At 39.3% G+C, this 24792-nt stretch overlaps 1 protein-coding gene across 1 annotated transcript in view; it reads left to right on the top strand.

Annotated features, from left to right (window-relative positions):
- Positions 1 to 24792, top strand: part of GTF2A1L (general transcription factor IIA subunit 1 like) — a 71583-nt gene that overhangs the window by 36519 nt on the left and 10272 nt on the right.

Genomic DNA, 24792 nt, shown 5'->3' with positions numbered 1-24792 from the left:
ATATTAGATACAATAATGCAGCATGTATTTTTAGCATAATGCACTTGAGATTCATCCATGTTGTTGCATGTATCAGTATACTCCATTGTATGGTTGTACTGCATTTATTTACCAGTTAGACATTTGGGTTGTTTCCAGGTTTGGTGTTTGTGAATAAAGTCCCTGAAAGGGCCAGCACTGGATAATGCCAGCACTTTGGGAGACTGAGGTGAGTGTATCACTTGAGGTCAGGAGTTCAAGACCAGCCTGGCCAACATGGTGAAACCCTGTCTCTACTAAAAATACAAAAATTAGCTAGGCATGGTGGCACATGCCTGTAATCCCAGCTACGTGGGAGGCTGAGACATGAGAGAGGATTGTTTGAACCCACTGAACTGAGATCATGCCACTGCACTCCCGCCTTGAAGACAGAATGAGACTCTGTCTCAAAAAAGGAAAGAAAGAAAGAGAAAAAGAAAGGAAAGAAAGAAAGAGTGAGCCCCTGGAAACATTTTTTTTTTTTGAGACGGAGTTTCACTGTTGTTACCCACACTGGAGTGCAATGGCACGATCTCAGCTCACTGCAACCTTCGCCTCCTGGGTTCAAGCAATTCTCCTGCCTCAGCCTCCTGAGTAGCTGGGACTACAGGTGCGCACCATCATGCCCAGCTAATTTTTGTATTTTTAGTAGAGACGGGGTTTCATCTTGTTGACCAGGATGGTCTCGATCTCTTGACCTCGTGATCCACCTGCCTCAGCCTCCCAAGGTGCTGGGATTATAGGCGTGAGCCACCACGCCCAACCGCCCCTGGAAACATTTCTATGCAGGTTTTGTGTGTGTAGGTGCTTACCTTTGATTTTGAATAAAAACTTAGGAATGGGGTTGTTAGGTAAGATGATAGATGAATGCTTATGAGAAACAGTCAAATTCATTTCCAGGGTGGCGGTATTTATTTCCACCAGCAATGTATGGTGGAATTTTGCATTTCTACCAGCAGCGCATAACATTTGTTGTTACACCACATCCTTGGTAGTCAACACTATCTTTTGGTAAGGAGAAGTTTTTAATTTTGATGAAGTCCAGTTTATTATTTTTATCTTTTGACTTCTACTTCATGTGTCTAACCAAAGGCTGCAAAGATTTTCTTATATTTCTAAAAATTGTATGGTTACAGGTTTTATATTTAGGTCTGTGATCTATTCTGGCTTAGTGTTTTATATGGTGCAAGGTTAGGATTGAGGTTAATTTTTTTTTTGAGACCGAGTATTGTTCTGTCGCCCAGGCTGGAGTGCAGTGGCATGATCTCGGCTCTCTGCAGCCTCCACCTCCCAGGTTCAAGTGATTCTCCTTGTCTCAGTCTCCCAAAAAGCTGGGATTATAGGTGCCCACCACCATGCCTAGCTAATTTTTTGCATTTTTAGTAGAGAAAGGGTTTCACCATATTTGTCAGGCTGGTCTTGAACTCCTGCCCTCAGGTGATCCACCTGCCTCCACCTCCCAAAGTGCTGGGATTACAGGTGTGAGCCGCTGTGTCCAGCCAGCTCATTTTTTTGTAAATATATGGATATTCAATTGTTTTAGCAATATTTGTTAAAAAGACTACCCTGTCTCACTGAGTTAGTTGTCTGTGCACATTAAGTATCTAATGCATTTCACCTTTAGTGAAAATTACTACATCTGGTTTGGTTTATTACTGAAGGTTTGTTCTGTTTCATTAAATCTTTTTGCTAGTACCACACTGTCTTGATTATGGTAACTTTATAGTAAATCAGAGTGTGTGAATCTCTTAAACTTGTTCTTTTTTCCAAATTGTTTGGGTTATTCTGATTCCTTCATATTTCCATGTAAATGTTAGAATGTACTTGTTAATTTATAAAAAGCAAAGTTGCTAAGACTGATTTGGGTTGTGTTGAATCTGTAGATCAGTAAAGGGAATTGACATCTTCACAGTATTGAGTCTTCCAATTCATGGACATAGTTTTTTTTTTTTTTTAATTTAGGTTTTTGACTTTCTTTACTAATGTTTTCTCATTTGCAGCATATACCTATTGTACATATTCTGTTATATTTTTATCTAAATATTTCATGATTTTTGGTGCTATTATAAATGGTACCTAAACATGCCATCAAGAACATTTTAATTCTTATTTCAAGCCTCTTTTGCATTACATTTTTAAAGATATATTTTAATTTTTAATTAATTCATTAGTTTGTGGAGACTGTCTCACTGTGTTATCCAGGCTGGTCTCAAACTCCTGGCCTCAAGCACTTGTCCCACCTTGGCTTCCCAAAGTGCTGGGATTATAGATAGATGAGCCACTGTGCCAGGCCTAAAATAAATTTTTTAAAAGGTAGAAAAAACCCTAAACATTTCTGAGTCATTTGAAGTACATTACCACGATATTTTCCAAAGAGGATGTGCTGGTTTTTCCTGCCGCCAGTACTTTGATCAGTTTGGCCACATAGTTGACAGTATATTGCTACTGATTTTTAAAAATTTGATTTTTCTCTTGTGCTAAAATACACATAAAATTAACCATATAACTATTTTATTTTTAAATTGTTTTTACAATTTTTAGCTGTATAGCTTAGTGGCAGTAACTATATTCACATTGACATTCAGCTATCACCACTACCCATATCTAGAAATTTTTCATCTTCCCAAACTCCATGCCCATTGAATAGCAACCCCCCATTTCTCACTCCCCCAGTCCCTGGCAAACAACCATTCTACTTTCCATCCCTATGAATTTGACTTTAGTTACCTCATATAAGTGGAATCAGACAGTATTTGGCCTTCTTCATTTAGCATAATGTCTCAGTTCATCCATGTGGTAGCATAATATTCCATCGTATATATGTAACATGTTTTCTTTAGTCCACCATGTATGGGCACCTGGGCTGATTCCATGTCTTCGCTATTGTGACTAGTACTTCAATAAACATATGAGTGCAGATATGTTTTTGGTAGAAAGATTTCTTTTCTTTTGGGTATATACCCAGTAATGGGATTGCTGGATTGAATGGTTGCTCTGTTTTAAGTTCTTTGAGAAATCTCCAAACTGTTGTCCATGGTGGCTGAACTAATTTACATTCCCACCAACTGTTCCTGTTTCTCTGCTTGCTGGCATCTCTTGTTTTTTGACTTTTTAGTAATATCCATTCTGACTTGTGTGAGAATATATCTTATTGTGCTTTTGATTTGTATTTCTCTGATGATTAGTAAGAAGTGGAACCTTTTTTTCATATATTTCTTGGCTGCTTCTATCTCTTCTTTTAAGAAGTATCTATTCATGTCATTTGCCTACTTTGTAATCGGGTTATTTGATTTTTGCTTGTTGAATTGTTTAAGTTCCTTATAAATACTGGTTATTACAACTTTGTCAGATGTGTAGTTTGTGAATATTTTCTCTAATTCTGTAGATTGTCTGTTTACTCTGTTGATAGTTTCTTTTGCTGTGCAGAACCTCTTTAGTTTAATTAGGTCTCACTTGTCAATTTTTGTTTTTGTTGCAATTGCTTTTGAAGACTTAGTTATACATTATTTCTCAAGGCTGATGTCCAGAATGGTGTTTCTCAAGTTTTTTCTAGGATTTTTATTTTTCTTTATTCAATTTTTTAAATTGCATTTTAGGTTTTGGGGTACATGTGAAGAACATGCAAGATTGTTGCATAGGTACACACATGGCAGTGTGATGTGCTGACTTCCTCCCCATCACCTATATCTGGCATTTCTCCCCATGCTATCTCTCCCCAACTCCCCACCCCACACTGTCCCTCCCTTATTTCCCCCAACAGACCCCAGTGTGTGATGCTCCCCTTCCTGTGTCATGTGTTCTCATTGTTCAACAGCCACCTATGAGTGAGGACATGCAGTGTTTGATTTTGTGTTCTTGTGTCAGTTTACTGAGAATGATGGTTTCCAGGTTCATCCATCTCCCTACAAAGCACACGAACTCATCGTTTTTCATGGCTGCGTAGTATTCCATGGTGTATATGTGCTGCATTTTCCCTGTCCAGTCTATCATCAATGGGCATTTGGGTTGATTCCAGGTCTTTTCTATTGTCAACAGTGCTGCAGTGAACATTTGTGTGCATGTGTCCTTATAGTAGAATGATTTATAATCCTTTGGATATATAGCCAGTAATGGGATTGCTGGGTCAAATGGAATTTCTATGTCTAGGTCCTTGAGGAATCACCACACTGTCTTCCACAATGGTTGACCTAATTTACACTCCCACCAACAGTGTAAAAGTGTTCCTATTTCTCGACATCCTCTCCAGCATCTGTTGTCTCCAGATTTTTTAATGATTGCCATTCTGACTGGCTTGAGGTGGTATCTCAATGTAGTTTTGATTTGCATTTCTCTAATGACCAGTGATGATGAGCATTTTTTCATGTTTGTTGGCCTCATATATGTCTTCTTTTGTAAAGTGTCTGTTCATGTCTTTTGCCCACTTTTGAATGGGCTTGTTTGTTTTTTTTCCTGTAAATCTGTTTGAGTTCTTTGTAGATTCTGGAGTTTAGCCCTTTGTCGGATGGGTAGATTGCAAAATTTTTTCCCATTCTGTTGGTTGTTGATTCACTCTACTGACTGTTTCTTTTGCTGTGCAGAAGCTGTAGAGTTTGATTAGGTTCCATTTGTCTATTTTGGCTTTTGTTGCCAATGCTTTTGGTGTTTTAGTAATGAGGTCCTTGCCTACGCCTATGTCCTGAATGGTTTTACCTAGGTTTTTTTCTAGGGTTTTTATGGTGGTAGGTCTTACATTTAAGTCTTTAATCCATCTGGAGTTAATTTTAGTGTAAGGTGTCAGGAAGGGGTCCAGTTTCTGCTTTCTGCATATGGCTAGCCAGTTTTCCCAACACCATTTATTAAACAGGGACTCCTTTCCCTATTGCTTGTTTTTGTCAGATTTGTCAAAGATCGGATGGTTGTAGATGTGTGGTGTTGCCTCCAAGGCCTCTGTTCTGTTCCATTGGTCTATATCTCTGTTTTGGTACCAGCATCATGCTATTTTGATTACTGTAGCATTGTAGTATAGTTTGAAGTCTGGTAGCATGTTGCCTCCTGCTTTGTTCTTTTTGCTTAGAATTGACTTGGCTATGTGGGCTCTCTTTTGGTTCCACATGAAGTTAAAGGTGGTTTTATCCAGTTCTACGAAGAAGGTCATTGGTAGCTTGTTGGGGATAGCATTAAATCTGTAAATTACTTTGGGCAGTATGTCCATTTTCACGATATTGATTCTTCCTAACCATGAACATGGAATGTTTCTCCATCCGTTTGTGTCCTCTCTTATTTTGTTGAGCAGTGGTTTGTAGTTCTCCTTGAAGAGGTCCTTTACATCCTTTGTTAGTTGTATTCCAAGGTATTTTATTCTCTTTGTAGCAATTATGAATGGCAGTTCGTTCTTGATGTGGCTCTCTTTAAGTCTGTTATTGGTGTATAGGAATGCTTGTGATTTTTGCACGTTGATTTTGTATCCTGAGACTTTGCTGAAGTTGCTTATCAGTTTCAGGAGATTTTGCGCTGAGACAATGGGGTCTTCTAGATATACAATCATGTCTTCTGCAAATAGAGACAATTTGACTTCCTCCTGTCCTATTTGAATACCCTTTCTTTCTTTTTCTTGCCTGATTGCTCTGGCTAGATCTTCCAATACTATATTCAATAGGAGTGGTATGAGAGGGCATCCTTGTCTAGTGTCAGATTTCAAAGGGAATGCTTCCAGCTTTTGTCCATTCAGTGTGATATTGGCTGTTGGTTTGTCATAAATAGCTTTTATTATTTTCAGATACGGTCCATCAAGACATAGTTTATTGAGGGTTTTTAGCATAAGTCCACCATTACAGAGGTGGGCCACCATTGCCGACGCAGTTCTAACTACACCCATATAAACGAGACTGCAGGGAAGTTCACATAAAGGGCTGTTGAATTTTGTCAAAGGCATTTTCTGCATCAATTGAGATAATCATGTGGTTTTTGTCTTTGGTTCTGTTTATGTGGTGAATTATGTTTATAGACTTGTGCATGTTGAACCAGCCTTGCATCCCTGGGATGAAGCCTGCTTCATCATGGTGGATAATCTTTTTGATGTGCTGTTGCAATCGGCTTGCCAGTATTTTTTTTGGAAGATTTTTGCATCTATGTTCATCATGGTTATTGGCCTGAAATTTTCTTTTCTTGTTGAGTCTCTGCCGGGTTTTGGTATCAGGATGATGTTGGTCTCATAAAATGATTTTGGAAGGATTCCCTCTTTTTGGATTATTGAGAACAGTTTCAGAATGAATGGTACCAGCTCTTCTTTGTATGTCTGGTAGAATTTGGCTGTGAACACATCTGGACCTGGGCTTTTTTTTTGGGTGGTAGGTTCTTCATTGCTGCCTCAACTTCAGATCTTGTTATTGGTCTATTCATGGTTTCAGCTTCTTCCTGGTTTAGGCTTGGGAGGATGCAGGTGTCCAGGAATTTATCCATTTCTTCCAGGTTTACTAGTTTATATGCATAGAGATGTTTATAATAATCTCTGATGATGGTTTGCATTTCTGTGGAATCTGTGGTGATATCCCCTTTATCATTTTTATTGCGTCTATTTGATTATTCTCTCTTTTCTTTTTTATTGGTCTATTTCGTTGAACTTTTCAAAAAACCAGTTCCTGGATTTACTGATTTTTTGAAGGGTTTTTTTGTGTCTCTATCTCCTTCAGTTCTGCTCTGATCTTAGTTATTTCTTGTCTTCTGCTAGGTTTTGAGTTTTTTTGGTCTTGCTCCTCTAGCGCTTTCAATTTTGATGATAGTGTGTTGATTTTAGATCTTTTCTTGTTTCTCATGTGGGCATTTATTTTCCTCTAGACACTGCTTTATTTGTCCCAGAGATTTTGGTATGTTGTGTCTTCATTCTTGTTGGTTTTGAAGAACATCTTTATTTCTGCCTTCATTTCATTGTTTATCCAGTCAACATTCAAGAGCCAGTTGTTCAGTTTCCATGAAGCTGTGCAATTCTGAGTTAGTTTCTCAATTCCGAGTTCTAACTTGATTGCACTGTGGTCTGGGAGACTGTTTGTTATAATTTCCATTCTTTTGCATTTGCTGAAGAGTGATTTACTTCCAATTATGTGGTCAATTTTAGTGTAGGTGTGATGTGGTGCTGAGAAGAATGTATATTCTGTGGATTTGGGGTAGAGAGTTCTGTAAATGTCTATTAGGTTTGCTTGGTCCACGTCTGAGTTCAAGTCCTGGATATCCTTGTTAATTTTCTGTCTGGTTGATCTAATATTGACAATGGGGTGTTAAATTCTCCCACTATTATTGTGTGGGAGTCTAAGTCTCTTTGTAAGTCATTAAGAACTTGCTTTATGTATCTGGGTGCTCCTGTATTGGGTGCGTATATATTTAGGATCATTAACTCTTCTTGTTGTACTGATCCTTTTACCATTATGTAATGTCCTTCTTTGTCTCTTTTGATCTTTGTTGGATTAAAGTCTATTTTATCTGAGATGAGAATTGCAACTCCTGATTTTTTTTTGTTCTCCATTTTCTTGGTAAATCTTCCTCCATCCCTTTATTTTGAGCCTTTGTGTATCCTTGCATGTGAGATGGGTTTCCTCGATACAGCACACTGATGATTTTGGCTTTTTACCCAATTAGCCAGTCTGTGTCTTTTGATTGGTGCATTTAGCCCATTTACATTTAAGGTTAATATTGTTACATGTGAATTTGAGACTGCCATTTTGATGCTAGCTAACTGTTTTGCCCATTAGTTGACGCAATTTCTTCATTGTGTTGATGCTCTTTACCATTTGGTATGTTTTTGGAGTGGCTGGTACTGGTTGTTCCTTTCTCTTTAATGCCTCTTTCAGGAGCTCTTGTAAAGCAGGCCTGGTGGTGATGAAATCTCTGAGTATTTGCTTGTTCATAAAGATTTTATTTTTTCTTCACGTATGAAGCTTAGTTTGACTGGATATGAAATTCTGGGTTGAAAGTTCTTTTTTTTAAGGATGTTGAATATTGGCTCCCACTCTCTTCTGGCTTGTAGTGTTTCTGCTGAGAGATCTGCTGTGAGTCTGATGGGCTTCCCTTTGTGGGTAAACCGACCTCTCTCTCTGGCTGCACTTAGCATTTTCAACTCTGGTGAATCTGACGATTATGTGCCTTGGGGTTGCTCTTCTTGAGGAATATCTTTTTGGTGTTCTTTGTATTTCCTGGGCTTGAATATTGTCGTGACTTGCTAGGTTGGAGAAGTTTTCCTGGATAATATCCAGAAGAGTATTTTCCAGGTTGGATTGATTCTCTCTGTCACATTCAGGTATACCTATCAAATGTAGATTAGGTCTTTTTACATAGTCCCCTATTTCTTGGAGACTTTGTTCTTTCCTTTTAACCCTTTTTTTTCTCTAATTTTGCCTTCTCATTTTATTTCATTGAGTTGATCTTCAACCTCTGATATCCTTTCTTCTGCTTGGTCAGTTTAGCTGTTGAAACTTGTGTATGTTTCATGAAATTCTCATGTTGTGTTTTTCAGCTCCATCAATTCACTTATATTCTTCTCTAAGTTGTTTATTCTCATTAGCATTTCGTCAAATCTTTTTTCAAGGTTCTTAGCTTCTTTGCATTGGGTTAGAACCTGTCTTTTAGCTCACAAAAGTTTCTTATTACCCACCTTCTGAAGCCCAGTTTTTTCAATTCATCACACTCATTCTCCATCCAGCCTTGTTCCCTTGCTGGTGAGGAGTTGTGATCCCTTGTAGGAAGAGAGGTGTTCTGATTTCGGGTATTTTCATCCTCTTTGTGCTGGTTTCTTCTCATCTTTGTATATTTATCCACCTGTCATCTTTGTAGTTGTTGACTTTCAGATTGGGTCTCTGAGTGGACATCCAGTTTGTTGATGAAGTTCTTTCTTTCTGTTTCTTAGTTTTCCTTCTAGCAGTCAGGCCCCTCTGCTGTAGGACTGCTGAGATCCACTCCAGGCCCTGCTTGCCTGGGGATCAACTGCAGCAGCTACAGAACAATAAGGGTTGCTGCCAGTTTCTTCTGCTATCTTTGTCATAGAAGGATACCTGCCAAATGTCAGTCTGAGCTCTCCTTTATGAGGTGACTCTTTGGATATACTGGGGTCAGGGAGCTGCTGGGGTATACTGGGGTCAGAGGAGATAGTCTGTCCTTTTTAGGAGTTCAAGTGCTGAGCTGTAATCTCCATTGTTCATCTAGAGCTGCTGGGCAGGTTTAAGTCTGCTGGAGCAGAACTCATAAATCCTGTTTTTTTTTCCCCCTAGGTGCTCTTTCCTGGGTAGTTAGGGCCTTATTTATGAGTTTCCATTGTGGTGCTGCCTTTTTATCAGGGCTGCCCTGCCCAGGGAGGAGGCAGCCTAGTCACAGTCTGCCTGCAGAGGCTTTGCTGACCTGCTGTGGGCTCTTCCCAGCTGCCGTGTGAACTTCCCTGCAGTCCTGTTTATACGAGTGTAGTTAGAACTGCCTCGGCAAAGCTGGCCCACCTCTGTAATGGCGGACTCTTTCTGTAATGGTGTGCTGCCTCAGCAGTGGTGGACTACCTCCGTAGTGGTGTAGTGCCTCAGTAATGGTGGACGCCCCTCCCCCACAGAGCTGGACCATCCTGGGTTTAGCTGTGCTTGCTGTGAAACTCTCAATCCAGAGCGTTTCAGATTGCTATTTTTTGTGGGGGTGGGACCAGCCGAGCCTGATCACCTGACTCCCTGCCTCAGAGCCTTTTTTTTCTGTCTCCCAGGTGTTCCAGTCGCCCGTTGAAAAGGTGCGGCAATCTGTGTGATTTCCCATGCGGTGACCCACTGCGCTGGCTGAAACAGCCACGCTGAGATTCGTGGTGCTTTTTTGCCTGGGAATCTCCTGATCTGGCTCCCTGTTTTAGTCCCCTTTTCTATCAGTTGAATGGGCGACTCTGTCTTCCCTGAGCTCCAATTGCCAGCTAAAATGGTGCCTGGATCTGTGTATTTTGTACAGAGAGCTGCCGTGCTGGGGCACTGGCCAAAACAGCTGCTCCGATGCCGTGCCAGCTGTGTCCTGTGCTGGCCAAAACAGCCACTCTGGCCAAAACAGCCATGCTGGCGACCCATGGGGCTCCTCCGCCTGGGAATCTCCTGGGCTGTGGGCAATAAAAATCCATCTGGAAATGTGGCGTCCACTCACCCTCTGCACTTTTGCTGGGAGCTGCAATCCTGAGCTGCTCCTAATTGGCCATCTTACTGGCATACTTTCTAGGATTTTTTATAGTTTGAGGTCTTACATTTAAATCTTTAATTCATCTTGAGTTAAAGTTTGTATATGGTGCAATGTAGGAGTCCAGCTTCATTTGTCTGTATATGGCTAGCCAGCTATCCCATCACCATTTATTGAATAGGGAGTCCTTTCCTCATTGTTATGTTTGTTGACTTTATCAAAGAGCAGATGGCTGTAGGTGTGTGGCTATATTTCTGAGTTCCCTATTCTGTTCCATTGGTCTATGTGTTTGTTTTTGTATGAGTTCCATGCAGTTTTGATTACTGTTGCCTTATACTATGGGATGAAGTTAGTAATGTGATGCCTACAGCTTTTTTTTTTTTTGCCTATGATTGTTTTGGCTGTTCAGGCTCCTTGTTGGTTGCAAATGAATTTGAGAATGGTCTAGGGTTTTATTTTGGTTGATAGGTTTTTTACAGATTCAATTTCATAATTAGGTATTGGTCTATTTAGAGTTTTAATTTCTTCCTGATTCATTCTTGGGAGATTGCTTTCAGGAATTTATTAATTTCCTTTAGATTGTCTAGTTTGTGTGCATAGCTGTGTTCATAATAGTCTCTGAGGATCTTTTGAATTTCTGTGGAATTGGTTATAATGTCACCTGTGTCATTTCTGATTGTGCATATTTGGATCTTCTCTTTGTTTTTCTTTGTTAATCTAGCTAGTACTTGCTTGTATGAGAAAGCTCTTATATCTCCTTCACTTACGAAGCCTAATTTGGTGGGATATGAAATTGTTGGTTGGAATTTCTTCTCTTCAAAAATGCTGGAAATAGGCCTACAGTCTCTCCTGACTAGTAAAGTTTCTGCTGAGAAGTCTACTATTAACCTGGTGGGTTTCCTTTTGTACATGATCTGACTTTTTTCTCTAGTTGCCTATATATGTAGTATTGACCTTGCATAGTCTGGTAGCTATATGCCTTGGTAATGTTGATTTTGTATAGTACGTTGAAGATATTCTCTCACTTTTTTGTATTTGGATATCTACCTTTCTAGCAAGATTAGGGAAATGTTCTCAAATTATTCTATCAAATATGTTTTCTAGTTTGTGTAGTTTTCTTCTTCATCTTTCAAGAATGCCAGTAATTCATAGATTTGATTACTTTACATAATCCCAATACCACACTATTTTTATTATTGTAATTTTATAGTATGTTTTGAAATGAAGAAATGTAAGACTTTCAACTTGGTTCTTCTTTTTCAAGATTGTTTTGGCTATTTGGCATTCCTTGAGATTTGAATTTTTGGGTAGATTTTTTTTCTTTTTCTGCAAACACTCTTGTTAGGTTTTTGATAGGCATTGCATGTAATCTTTAGATGGCTTTGGATAATAGTCACATCTTAATCATATTGATTTTTGAATCCATGAACACAGGATATCTTTCAATTTATTTTTGTCTTTATTTTCTTTCCTTAACTTTTTGTTGTTTTCATCATATACAAGTCCTTTGCCTCCATGGTTCCATTTGTTCCGAAATATCCTATTCTTTTTGATACTATTGAAAACTGAATTGCTTTCCTAATTTTCTTATTAAGTTTTAAATTATTATTTATTGAAATGCAGCTGATTTTTGTATGTTGATTTTGTGTTCTACAACATTGTGGAATTTATTTATTAGTCCTAACAGTTTACATGCCTATGTATATGGAAACTTTAGGGTTTTCTACATATAAAGGCATATCCTCTATAAACAGATAATTTTAGTTTTTGCTTTCTAATTTTGATGTCTTTTATTTCTTTTTCTTGCCTAATTGTCCTAGCTAGTATTTTTAGTATTCTGCTGAATAGAAGTAGTGAAAGTCACTGTCCTTCCCTTCTTTCTAATCTTAGAGAAGAGATTTCAGGCATTTACCATTGAGTATAACTTTTGTTCTTTGTTGAACTATCCTTGCATCCCAGGAATAAGTCTCATTTGGTCATGGTATAGGATTCTTGGAATGTGCTATTATATATATTTGCCAATATTTTATTGAGGATTTTTGCATGAATATTCATCAGAAATATTGGTCTGTAATTTTTATGTTTTGTCTTTGTCTGACTTTGGTATCAGGGTAATGCTGACCTCATAAAATAAGTTTGGAGATATTCTGTCCTCTTCCATTTTTTGGAAGTGTTTGAGGATGATTGGTATTAATTTGTCTTTAAATGTTTGGTATAATTTGCTAGTGAAGCAATTTGTCCTGGATTTTTCTTTGTAGGCAGTGTTTTGATTATTCAGTATACTTCCCAGTTAATAGAATTATTAAGATTTTTATTTCTTCCTGATTCAGTCTAGATTGTGTATTTCTAGGACTTTTAAATTTTTAAAATAGATTGTCTGATTTGTTGTGGTGTAAGTCACAAAAATTTTACTCCTTTACAACTTTGCCCTCCCCCACTTTTTCTTATTGCTGTTACAGATTACTTCTTTATATATTATTTACCCATTTTTTTTGGGGGGGGGAGGAAGGCAGGAAGGGAGGGAAGAAGGACGGTAGGGAGGAAGGAAGGGATGAAGGAAGGAAGGGAGGAAGCGGGGAGGGAGGGAAGAAGGATGGTTGGGAGGAAGGAAGGGATGAAGGAAGGAAGGAAGGGAGGAAGCAGGGAGGGAGGGAGGGAGGGAGGGAAGGGAAGGAAGGAAATCAAGCAATGAGAGAGACATTGCCGACCTGGATCTAGAGGTTTACAAGTTGATTTCTTTTTTTTGGAGAGAAGGAAAGAAAAAAAAAATAAGTAAAGGAGAGGAAGAAAGAGGAAGAGAAAGAGGGAGAGTAAATGGAAATATTGCTTTATTTTGAAAAAAATTGAGTATTAATAATGGCCAATCAATGTTTCATTTAAACTTATGGGTAGGTGTGATGTGGTATTGACAAGAATGTATATTTTGTGTATTTGAAGTGGAGAGCTCTATGAATATTTATTAAGTTTACTTGTTCCGGATCTGAGTTTGAGTCCTTGATATCCTTATTAATTTTCTGTCTCATTGAATCTAAGTCTCGTATCTGGGTATTAGAATCGTTAGCTCTTGTTGTTGCATTGATCCTTTTACCACTATATCTTTGTTGCTTTAAAATCTATTTTCTCTGATATGAGAATTGTAACTCCTGCTTTTTATTTATTTATTATTTATTTTTGCTCTCCATTTGGTTGGTAAATCTTTGTCCATCCCTTTGTTTTGAGTCTTTGTGTATCCTTGCATGTGAAACAGGTCTGGATGTAAAATGCCATTGGGTTTTGGCTGTGTCTTTTGATTGGGGGATTTAGTCAATTTAAATTTAGGGTTACTGCCATTTGATGTTGACTGGCTGTTTTATCCATTCGTTGGTGTAAATTCTTCTTTATGTTGGCACTCTTTACTTTTTGGTGTATTTTTAGAAAGGCTAATACTGGTTGTTTCTTTCTGTGTGTAATGCTTCTTTCAGAAGCTCTTGTAAAGCAGGCCTGGTGGTAATAAAATCTCTGAGTTCTTGCTTGTTCATAAAAGATTTTATTTTTCCTTCAGTTGTGAGGCTTAGTTTGGCTGGATATGAAATTCTGGGCTGAAGGTTCTGTTCTTTGAGGATGTTGAATATTGGCCCCCACTCTCTTCTGGCTTGTAGAGTTTCTTCTGAGAGATCTGCTGTAAGTCTGATAGGCTTGCCTTTGTGGGTAACATGACCTTTCTCTCTGGCTGCCCTTAGTATTTTCTCCTTCGTTTCAACCCTGGTGAATCTAACGATTATGTGCCTTGGGGTTGGTCTTCTTGAGGAATATCTTTGTGGTGTTCTCTGTATTACCTGGGGTTGAATTTTGACCTGCTTTGCTAGTTTAGGAAAATTTTCCTGAGTAATATCCTGAAGGGTATTTTCCAGCTTGGATTCATTCTCTCTGTCGCATTCAGGTACACCTATCAAACGTAAATTTGGTCTTTTCACATAGTCCCACATTTCTTGGAGACTTTGCTCATTCCTTTTTATCCTTTTTTCTCTAATCTTTTCTTCACGTTTTATTTCATTAAGTTGGACTTTGACCTCTGATATCCCTTCTTCTGCTTGAACAATTCGAGTGTTTAAACCTGTGCATACTTCTCGGAGTTTCTGTATTGTATTCTTTAGTTCCATTAATTCACTCATACTCCGCTCTAAGTTGTCTATTCTCAATAGGATTTCATCAAACCTTTTTTCAAAGTTCCTAGTTTCTTTACGTTGGGCTACAACATGTTCTTTTAACTCACCGAAGTTTCTTATTATCTATTCCTTGAAGAGTGATTCTGTCATTGGGATGCGCTCGTTCTCCATCAAGCCTTGTTCCATTGTTGATGTGGAACTGTGATCATCTTTAGAGGGAGAGGCGTTCTGATTTTGAGTATTCTCAGCTTTTTTACGCTGGTTTCTTCCCGTCATTATAAATTTATCCTCCTGTCTCTTTGAAATTACCAACTTTCAGATTAGGTCTCTTGAGTGGACATCCAGGTTGTTAGTTCCCAGGGCCAGAGCAGCGGCGTTAAAACTGATGGTGCTTTTCTGCCCAGGATTCTCCTGTCGGGCTTCCTTCTTGTGTCGGTAGTAGGCGACTCTGCCTTCCTGGGGCTCCAAACCTCGGTCAGAAGGGAAACCGGTCCTATTTACTCTGCGCCGAGCGCTCCTGTGCCGAGGTGCGGTCACAGCCGCTGCCGGGCTCTGGTGTCCTGCTGGGGACCCGGGCCGGTCCTCCGAACCTGTTTACTTTGCTCCGAGAGCTGCCGCGCCAAGGTGCTGGCGGAACCGCTGCACCGGCCACGAGAGTCGCGCTGGCCACCCGTGTGTTTCCTCCACTGGGGGATCTCCTGCTCCGTGAGTGACCAGAATTTGTCTGAAAGTGTGGCGTCCTCTAGTTCTCCGCGCCTTCCCTGAGAGCTGCAATCCCAGGAGGTTAGCGATCGGCCATCTTCTCTTTTCCTTATTTACCCATTAACATAGTTTTTTATGCTTTTGTCTTTTAAATGATGCAGAAGAATAAAAATAATTATGAACTAAAATAACATTAATCCTGATTTTTGTATTTGTCCATGTGTTTACCTTCTCTTAAAGTTCTTTATTTTTCTGTAAAATTGGTAATGTCCCCTTTTTTATTTTTAATGTTATTTTATTATTATTATTATTTAAAAAATTTTTTTTATTGGATTTTAGGTTTTGGGGTACATGAGCAGAGCATGCAAGACAGTTGCGTAGGTACACACATGGCAGTGTGCTTTGCTTTCCTTTTCCCCTTCACCCACGTTTGGCATTTCTCCCCAGGCTATCCCTCCCCACCTCCCCCTCCCACTAGCCCTCCCCTTTTCCCCCCTATAGACCCCAGTGTTTAGTACTCCCCTTTCTGTGTCCATGTGTTCTCATTTTTCATCACCCGCCTATGAGTGAGAATATGCGGTGTTTCAATTTCTGTTCTTGTGTCAGTTTGCTGAGGGTGATGTTCTCCAGATTCATCCATGTCCCTACAAACAACACAAACTCATCATTTCTGATTGCTGCATAATATTCCATGGTGTATATGTGCCACATTTTTCCAATCCAGTCTATTATCAGTGGGCATTTGGGTTGATTCCAGGTCTTTGCTATTGTAAACAGTGCTGCAATGAACATTCGTGTACATGTGTCCTTATAGTAGAACGATTTAGTCTTTTGGATATATACCCAGTAATGGGATTGCTGGGTCAAATGGAATTTTATTTCTAAGGCCTTGAGGAATCGCCACACTGTCTTCCACAATGGTTGAACTAATTTACACTCCCACCAACAGTGTAAAAGTGTTCCTTTTTCTCCACATCCTCTCCAGCATCTGTTGTCTCCAGATTTTTTAATGATCGCCATTCTAACTGGCGTGAGATGGTATCTCAATGTGGTTTTGATTGGCATCTCTCTGATGACCAGTGACGATGAGCATTTTTTCGTATGATTGTTGGCCTCATATATGTCTTCTTTCGTAAAGTGTCTGTTCATATCCTTTGCCCACTTTTGAATGGGCTTGTTTGTTTTTTTCCTGTAAATCTGTTTGAGTTCTTTGTAAATTCTGGATATCAGCCCTTTGTCAGATGGGTAAACTGCAAAAATTTTTTCCCATTCTGTTGGTTGCTGATCCACTCTAGTGACTGTTTCTTTTGCCGTGCAGAAGCTGTGGAGTTTAATTAGGTCCCAATTGTCTATTTTGGCTTTTGTCGCCAATGCTTTTGGTGTTTTGTTCATGAATTCTTTGCCTACTCCTATGTCCTGGATAGTTTTGCCTAGATTTCCTTCTAGGGTTTTTATCATGCCAGGTCTTATGTTTAAGTCTTTAATCCATCTGGAGTTAATTTTAGTGTAAGGTGTCAGGAAGGGGTCCAGTTTCTGCTTTCTGCACATGGCTAGCCAGATTTCCCAACGCCATTTGTTAAACAGGGAATCCTTTCCTCCTTGCTTGTTTTTGTCAGGTTTATCAAAGATTGTATAGTTGTAGATATGTTGTGTTGCCTCCGGTGCCTCTGTTTTTTTCCATTGGTCTATATCTCTGTTTTGGTACCAGTACCATGCTGTTTTGATTACTGTAGCCTTGTAGTATAGTTTGAAATCCGGTAGTGTGATGCCCCCCACTGTGTTTTTTTTGCTTAGAATTGATTTGGCTGTGCGGGCTCTCTTTTGGTTCCATATGAAGTTCATGGTGTTTTTTTCCAGTTCTGTGAAGAAAGTCAATGGTAGCTTGATGGGGATAGCATTGATTCTGTAAATTACTTTGGGCAGTATAGCCATTTTTATGATATTAATTCTTCCTAACCATGAACATGGAATGTTTCTCCATCTGTTTGTGTCCTCTCTTATTTTGTTGAGCAGTGGTTTGTAGTTCTCCTTGAAGAGGTCCCTTACGTTCCTTGTGAGTTGTATTCCAAGGTATTTTATTGTTTTTGTAGCAATTGGGAATGGCAGTTTGTTCTTGATTTGGCTTTCTTTAAGTCTGTTATTGGTGTAGAGGAATGCTTGTGATTTTTGCACATTGATTTTATATCCTGAGACTTTGCTGAAGTTGCTTATCAGTTTCAGGAGTTTTTGGGCTGAGGCAATGGGGTCTTCTAGGTATACTATCATGTCGTCTGCAAATAGAGACAATTTGGCTTCCACCTTTCCAATTTGAATACCCTTTATTTCTTTTTCTTGCCTGATTGCTCTGGCTAGGACTTCCAGTACTATATTGAATAGGAATGGTGAAAGCAGGCATCCTTGTCTAGTGCCAGATTTCAAAGGGAATGCTTCCAGTTTTTGCCCATTCAGTATGATATTGGCTGTTGGTTTGTCATAAATAGCTTTTATTACTTTGAGATACGTTCCATCGATACCGAGTTTATTGAGGGTTTTTAGCATAAAGGACCGTTGAATTTTGTCAAATGCCTTCTCTGCGTCAATTGAGATAATCATGTGGTTTTTGTTTTTGGTTCTGTTTATGTGGTGAATTACCCTGATAGACTTGCATGTGTTGAACCAGCCTTGCATCCCCGGGATGAATCCTACTTGATCATGATGAATAAGTTTTTTGATTTGCTGTTGCAATCGGCTTGCCAATATTTTATTGAAGATTTTTGCATCTATGTTCATCATGGATATTGGCCTGAAGTTTTCTTTTCTCGTTGGGTCTTTGCCGGGTTTTGGTATCAGAATGATGTTGGTCTCATAAAATGATTTGGGAAGGATTCCCTCTTTTTGGATTGTTTGAAATAGTTTTAGAAGGAATGGTACCAGCTCCTCTTTGTGTGTCTGGTAGAATTCGGCTGTGAACCCGTCTTGACCTGGACTTTTTTGAGTGGTAGGCTCTTAATTGCTGCCTCGACTTCTGCCCTTGTTATTGGTCTATTCATAGTTTCAGCTTCCTCCTGGTTTAGGCTTGGGAGGGCACAGGAGTCCAGGAATTTATCCATTTCTTCCAGGTTTACTAGTTTATGTGCATAGAGTTGTTTGTAATATTCTCTGATGATGGTTTGAATTTCTGTGGAATCTGTGTTGATTTCCCCTTTATCATTTTTTATTGCATCTATTTGGTTGTTCTCTCTTTTATTTTTAATCAATCTGGCTAGTGGTCTGTCTATTTTGTTGATCTTTTCAAAAAACCAGCTCTTGGATTTATTGATTTTTTGAAGGGTTTTTCGTGTCTCAATCTCCTTCAGTTCAGCTCTGATCTTAGTTATTTCTTGTCTTCTGCTGGGTTTTGAGTTTTTTTGATCTTGCTCCTCTAGCTCTTTCAATTTTGACGATAGGGTGTCAATTTTGGATCTCTCCATTCTCCTCATATGGGCACTTATTGCTATATACTTTCCTCTAGAGACTGCTTTAAATGTGTCCCAGAGGTTCTGGCATGTTGTGTCTTCGTTCTCATTGGTTTCGAAGAACTTCTTTATTTCTGCCTTCATTTCGTTGTTTACCCAGTCAACATTCAAGAGCCAGTTGTTCAGTTTCCATGAAGCTGTGCGGTTCTGGGTCGGTTTCTGAATTCTGAGTTCTAACTTGATTGCACTATGGTCTGAGAGGCTGTTTGTTATGATTTCAGTTGTTTTGCATTTGTTGAGCCGTGCTTTACTTCCAATTATGTGGTCAATTTTAGAGTAGGTGTGATGTGGTGCTGAGAAGAATGTGTATTCTGTGGATTTGGGGTGGAGAGTTCTGTAAATGTCTATCAGGTTTGCTTGCTCCAGGTCTGAGTTCAAGCCCTGGATATCCTTGTTGACTTTCTGTCTGGTTGATCTGTCTAGTATTGACAGTGGAGTGTTAAAGTCTCCCACTATTATTGTGTGGGAGTCTAAGTCCTTTTGTAAGTCATTAAGAACTTGTCTTATGTATCTGGGTGCTCCTGTGTTGGGTCCATATATGTTTAGGATCATTAGCTCTTCTTGTTGTATCGATCCTTTTACCATTATGTAATGGCCTTCTTTGTCTCTTTTGATCTTTGTTGCTTTAAAGTCTATTTTATCAGAGATGAAAATTGCAACTCCTGCTTTTTTTTGCTTTCCATTAGCTTGGTAAGTCTTCCTCCATCCCTTTATTTTGAGCCTTTGTGTATCCTTGCATGTGAGATGGGTTTCCTGGATACAGCACACTGATGGGTTTTGGATTTTTATCCAATTTGCCAGTCTGTGTCTTTTGATTGGTGCATTTAGTCCATTTACATTTAGGGTTAATATTGTTATGTGTGAATTTGATACTGCCATTTTGATGCTAAGTGGCTGTTTTGCCTGTTAGTTGTTGTAGATGCTTCATTATGTTGAAGCTCTTTAGCATTCAGTGTGATTTTGGAATGGCTGGTACTGATTGATCCTTCCTATGTGTAGTGCCTCTTTTAGGAGCTCTTGTAAAGCAGGCCTGGTGGTGACAAAATCCCTGAGTACTTGCTTGTTCGCAAAGGATTTTATTCTTCCTTCACTTCTGAAGCTCAGTTTGGCTGGATATGAAATTCTGGGTTGAAAGTTCTTTTCTTTAAGAATGTTGAATATTGGCCCCCACTCTCTTCTGGCTTGTAGTGTTTCTGCCGAGAGATCTGCTGTGAGTCTGATGGGCTTCCCTTTTTGGGTGACCCGCCCTTTCTCTCTGGCTGCCCTTAGTATTCTCTCCTTTATTTCAACCCTGTTGAATCTGACGATTATGTGCCTTGGGGTTGCTCTTCTTGCAGAATATCTTTGTGGTGTTCTCTGTATTTCCTGCAATTGAGTGTTGGCTTGTCTTGCTAGGTGGGGGAAATTTTCCTGGATGATGTCCTGAAGAGTATTTTCCAGCTTGGATTCATTCTCTTCATCCCCTTCTGGTACACCTATCAAACGTAGGTTAGGTCTTTTCACATAGTCCCACATTTCTTGGAGACTTTGTTCATTCCTTTTTGCGCTTTTTTCTGTGATCTTGGTTTCTCGTTTTATTTCATTGAGTTGGTCTTCGACTTCAGATATTCTTTCTTCTGCTTGGTCAATTCGGCTATTGAAACTTGTGTTTGCTTCGCGAAGTTCTCGTTTTGTGTTTTTCAGCTCCTTTAATTCATTCATATTCCTCTCTAAGGTATCCATTCTTGTTATCATTTCCTCGAATCTTTTTTCAAATCTTTTTTCAAGGTTCTTAGTTTCTTTGCATTGATTTAATACATGTTCTTTTAGCTCACAAAAGTTTCTCATTATCCATCTTCTGAAGTCTAATTCCGTCATTTCGTCACAGTCATTCTCCGTCCAGCTTTGCTACCTTGCTGGTGAGGAGTTTTGGTCCTTTCTAGGAGGTGAGGTGTTCTGGTTTCGGGTGTTTTCCTCCTTTTTGCGCTGGTTTCTTCCCATCTTTGTGGATTTGTCTGCTGGTCGTCTGTGTAGTTGCTGACTTTTCGTTTGGGTCTCTGAGTGGACACCCAGAATGTTGATGATGAATTATTTCTGTTACTTGGTTTTCCTTCTACCAGTCTAGCCCCTTCGCTGTATGACTGCTGAGGTCCGCTCCAGACCCTGCTTGTCTGGGGTGCACCTCTAGTAGCTGTGGCACAGCGAGGGATGCTACCAGTTTCTTTTTCTGCTCTCTTTGTCCCAGGATGATGCCTGCCTAATGTCAGTCTTTTGGATATAGAGGGGTCAGGGAGCTGCTTGAGGAGACAGTTTGTACTTTATAGGGGTTTAATTGCTGAGCTGTGCACTCTGTTGTTCATTCAGGGCTGTTAGGCTGCTATGTTTTATTCTGCTGCAACAGAGCTCATTAAAAAACCCTTTTTTTTTTTTTCTCAAATGCTCTGTGTTGAGGGGTTTGGGCTTTATTTTTGGATGTCCGATCAGGTGTCCTGCCCAGCTAGAAGGCAGACTAGCCACTGTTTGGCTGTCGAGGCTCCGCCCTGCTGTTGTGTGATTCGTGCTGTTCCTGCCGGCTCTGCTGTGGTCTCCGCCACGCCCTGTGGCGGAGTCTCTTCATTGTAGCATGTTGCCTCAGCAACGGCAGGCTGCGTCAGCAGTGGGCATGTATCTCAGTAGGGACGGGTTGCCTCGGCAACGGCTGGCTGCGTCAGCAATGGGCGTGTATCTCAGTTGGGGCGGGTTGCCTCGGCAACGGCTGGCTGCGTCAGCAGTGGGCGTGTATCTCAGTTGGGGCGGGTTGCCTCGGTAGTGGTGGACGCCCCTCCCCCACAGAGTGTCTCGGACCGTCTGCTCGGGATAGTTTGAAATCGCAGTTTTGTTCGTCCCACTGGGTATCCCAATCCCTGCAATCCCCTGGGCTGGCCTACTGTCCAAGTCTCGTTCAGTCTCAAGTCCAGCCCTCTCAAGTCTCAGGTTGCCGGTTCAACAGGGCACCCGGACAAGCACGCCCTTTGGGGATTGCTGGGTAGGGCCGGCCACCGCCGCCCCGGCTGCCGGCTTCGCCAGGCAGACCTACTGCCTGGCGTCCCGTGTCTTTTTTATACTTGGGAGTTTCCCCGTTCTGTGGGCAACAAAGATCAGTCTAGAAATGCCGCTCTGACTCACCATTTGCGGATTCAATGAGAAGAGCTCCAATCCTGGGTTGTTCTCACAGCACCATCTTGAGTCCTCTCTCCCTTTTCTAGTTTCTTAATGTGGAATATTAGGCAATTGATTTGAGATGTACTTATTTTCTGATAAAATAATTTAATGTGATATATTTCCCCTTAGGTACTGCTCTGGGTATGTCTCAAAAGTTTTGACATTATGCTTTCATTTACATTCAATTAAAATTATTTTCTAATTTCTCTTATGATTTAGTCTTTGACCTTTGGGTATTCAGAATTGTGATGTTTAATTTTTAAATATTTGGTGGATTTTCCAGATATTTTTCTGTTATTGGTTTTTAGTGTAATTCCTTTTTGGTCAGAGAACATACTTTATGTATTTTAAATCTGTCAGTGTTTGTTTTATGTTTCAGAATACAGTTTATCCTGGTAAACATGATGCATGCTCTTGAAGCTCTTTGGTTATTTTTGAGTGGAGTGTTCCATATATATATATATTAATTAGGTCAAGTGGACTGGTTGCATTGTCCAGGATTTCCATCTCTTTACCGAATTTCAGTTCACTTTTTCTATTGAATACTGAGAGAGGAATGTTAAATCTTCAGCTATAATTGTGGATTTGTCTATTTCTTTTTTTACTTTCATTACTTTTTAGTTTATGTATTTTTGAAGCTAGGTTGATAGGTGTACAAGTATTTTTAAAATTTTTTTAGGTGTACAAGTATTTAGGATAGTCATCTTCTTCAGTTGATCCCTTTATAATTTTGTAATGTTTTTATTTATCTCTGGTAATATTTTTGGTTCTGATGTTTATTTGTTTCTGATATTAATATAGCAGTTTTAGGTTTATTTTGATTAGTGTTTGCATGGCATGTGTTTTTTCCCTGTTAATTTACTTTTAACTTACCTGTGTCATTGTATTTAAAGTGAATTTGTTATAGACAGCATATGGTTGGGTCTTGCTAATTTAACCCAGTCTGAATCTTTTAAATGAGATGTTTATGCCATTTATATTTAATATATTTATTAATCAACTTGTCATGGTGTGTGTGTGTGTGTGCGTGTGTGTGTGTTCTTCCTTTTTTTCTGTTTTCCTGAGTGCTTTTGATTCTTTTTTTGGCCATGTCATATCTACTGATGACCCCTTCAGATGAAATTTTTACCCTGATATTGTGGTGTTTATTTTTAGAATTTTGTGGTGAAATTCTTATTTTTCTTTTCCTAACTCCCCAAACTTGCTATCTATGCTGAAATTCTTTATTTGTTCATGCATTTTTCCCACTTTTTTCACTAGATTATTTGACGTATCAATTATAGTCTGACAATTCTATCTCTGAGTCTGGTTCTCTTGATGGCTTTGCTGTGTGATGGTTGGTTTTTGTTGCTTTTTTGTTTATTCTTATTATTTTTGAGAAGGGTCTCTGTCACTTAGGCTGGAGTAGAGTGATGCAATCACAGCTCACTGCAGCCTCAACCTTCCTGGGCTCAGGTGATCTTCTTGCCTCCACCTCCTCAGCATGCACCACGAATCCCAGCTAATTTTTTTTGTAGTTTTTGTAGATATGGCATCTTGCTATGTTTTCCAGACTAGTCCTGAACTTCTGGGCTCAAACAGTCTGCCACCTTTTGCCTTCCAAAGTACTGGGATTACTGGCATGAGTGGCCATGCCCAGCCTCATTATTTTTGATTGAATGTCAGACATCTTATATAGGAAAGGAGAGACTGAGGTAAATAGTATTTATAGTTGGGAATGGGCATTACTCTTCTTATAGAGAGATACGTTTATATGTCTCATCTGTAAGGGCTATCCCTTCTTGGATTTCAGGCTGCTTCAAGAAAAGTTGTGATTTTGTAATTTATCCATCTTTTATTCATTGTTAGTGTGGTAGAGGCATTCTTTTCAGCTTTTACATTATGGGCAGTGGGCCCTCTAAGATTTCTCTTATTTGTAGCAGAATAAAAATTTATTTTATTTATGTAATTTGGACTTGTTTTCATTCTTGAGCACATAGCCATTAATTTTTGCATACATGTGATATTCCTTATATTTCCATCTGTGAAGGAAATCTGTTTCCAATCTAGTAAAAATTAATTACATGTAAACATGTAATTTTAGTCTATTAATTCGAATTTTCCTACACAGGATTATTTGTTGGGAATACTTTTTTGAGGTTCCTTATTGGTAATATTCATATGAGTTTAGATCCTAGAAGGGCAGTTGTCCACTCAGAAAATAAGTTGAGTATATGCATATTAATTAGGTTGTATCTTAAGTTATTGAGATGTGTATTATTAAACATCACCTATGACTTGCAAACTCAGAAGAAAGATGAGTAAAGGGTATCTGTTCAAACCTTAGTAAAACTTCTTGGCTTCTGTTAGGGGCCTTCTTGACCCTGCAGATTCCCAAGACTTCCCAGGCTGATATGATGAAGGCTCTTTGGGTGCTGTATTACTCTTCATTCCCCTCTTCATAGCCCCTGGCAATCTCGATTTTACTTACTGTTTTTATGAACTTACCTGTTCTAAGTGCCTTATATAAGTAGAGTTGTATAAGATTTGTCCTTTTGTTTTTGCCTTATTTCACTTAGTATAATCCTTTATGCTTCTTATTCCTTTCCTTATGCTTGGGCTACACTTCAGTACTCCATTCTTAAAGCTAATGTAACCTGTTATTTATGCAGTATGTGTGTCAGTATATGTATGGGTTTCCAAAACAACCAGCATCATGGCATCTGGAGCTTTCACCAAGTTTTCAAGGGGCCTCTGACTTCTCCAGAGAAGTTAAGAACTACTACTATAGATTCTGTAGCATATATAATCATACAAATCAGCCCCTGATCTTAAGGTGCTTGAAATTTTATTGATCTTTGTCCTGTCTATGACAAACTAATGGGGGAGGAGTAATATGGTATGACCAATATAGAAGCCTACATAGAAGAGTGAAGAGTGTAGTCTCCATACTCAAACTTGGGTTTGAATCCTGGTTCATGTTTTCCTGGTTTTGTGAGCTTGGTAAGCCATAGTATCTTATTTCTCAGTGTATTACTTTCAGGTTTAAATTAGAAATGCCTGTAAAATACTAGCAGAGGGGTTTGTTAACTGTGCTAGATGAAGGTAATGATAAAAATAAT

This window comes from Callithrix jacchus, chromosome 14 (assembly GCF_049354715.1).
Source record: "Callithrix jacchus isolate 240 chromosome 14, calJac240_pri, whole genome shotgun sequence".
NCBI lineage: Eukaryota > Metazoa > Chordata > Mammalia > Primates > Cebidae > Callithrix > Callithrix jacchus.
This window is presented reverse-complemented; position numbering and strand designations above follow the sequence as displayed.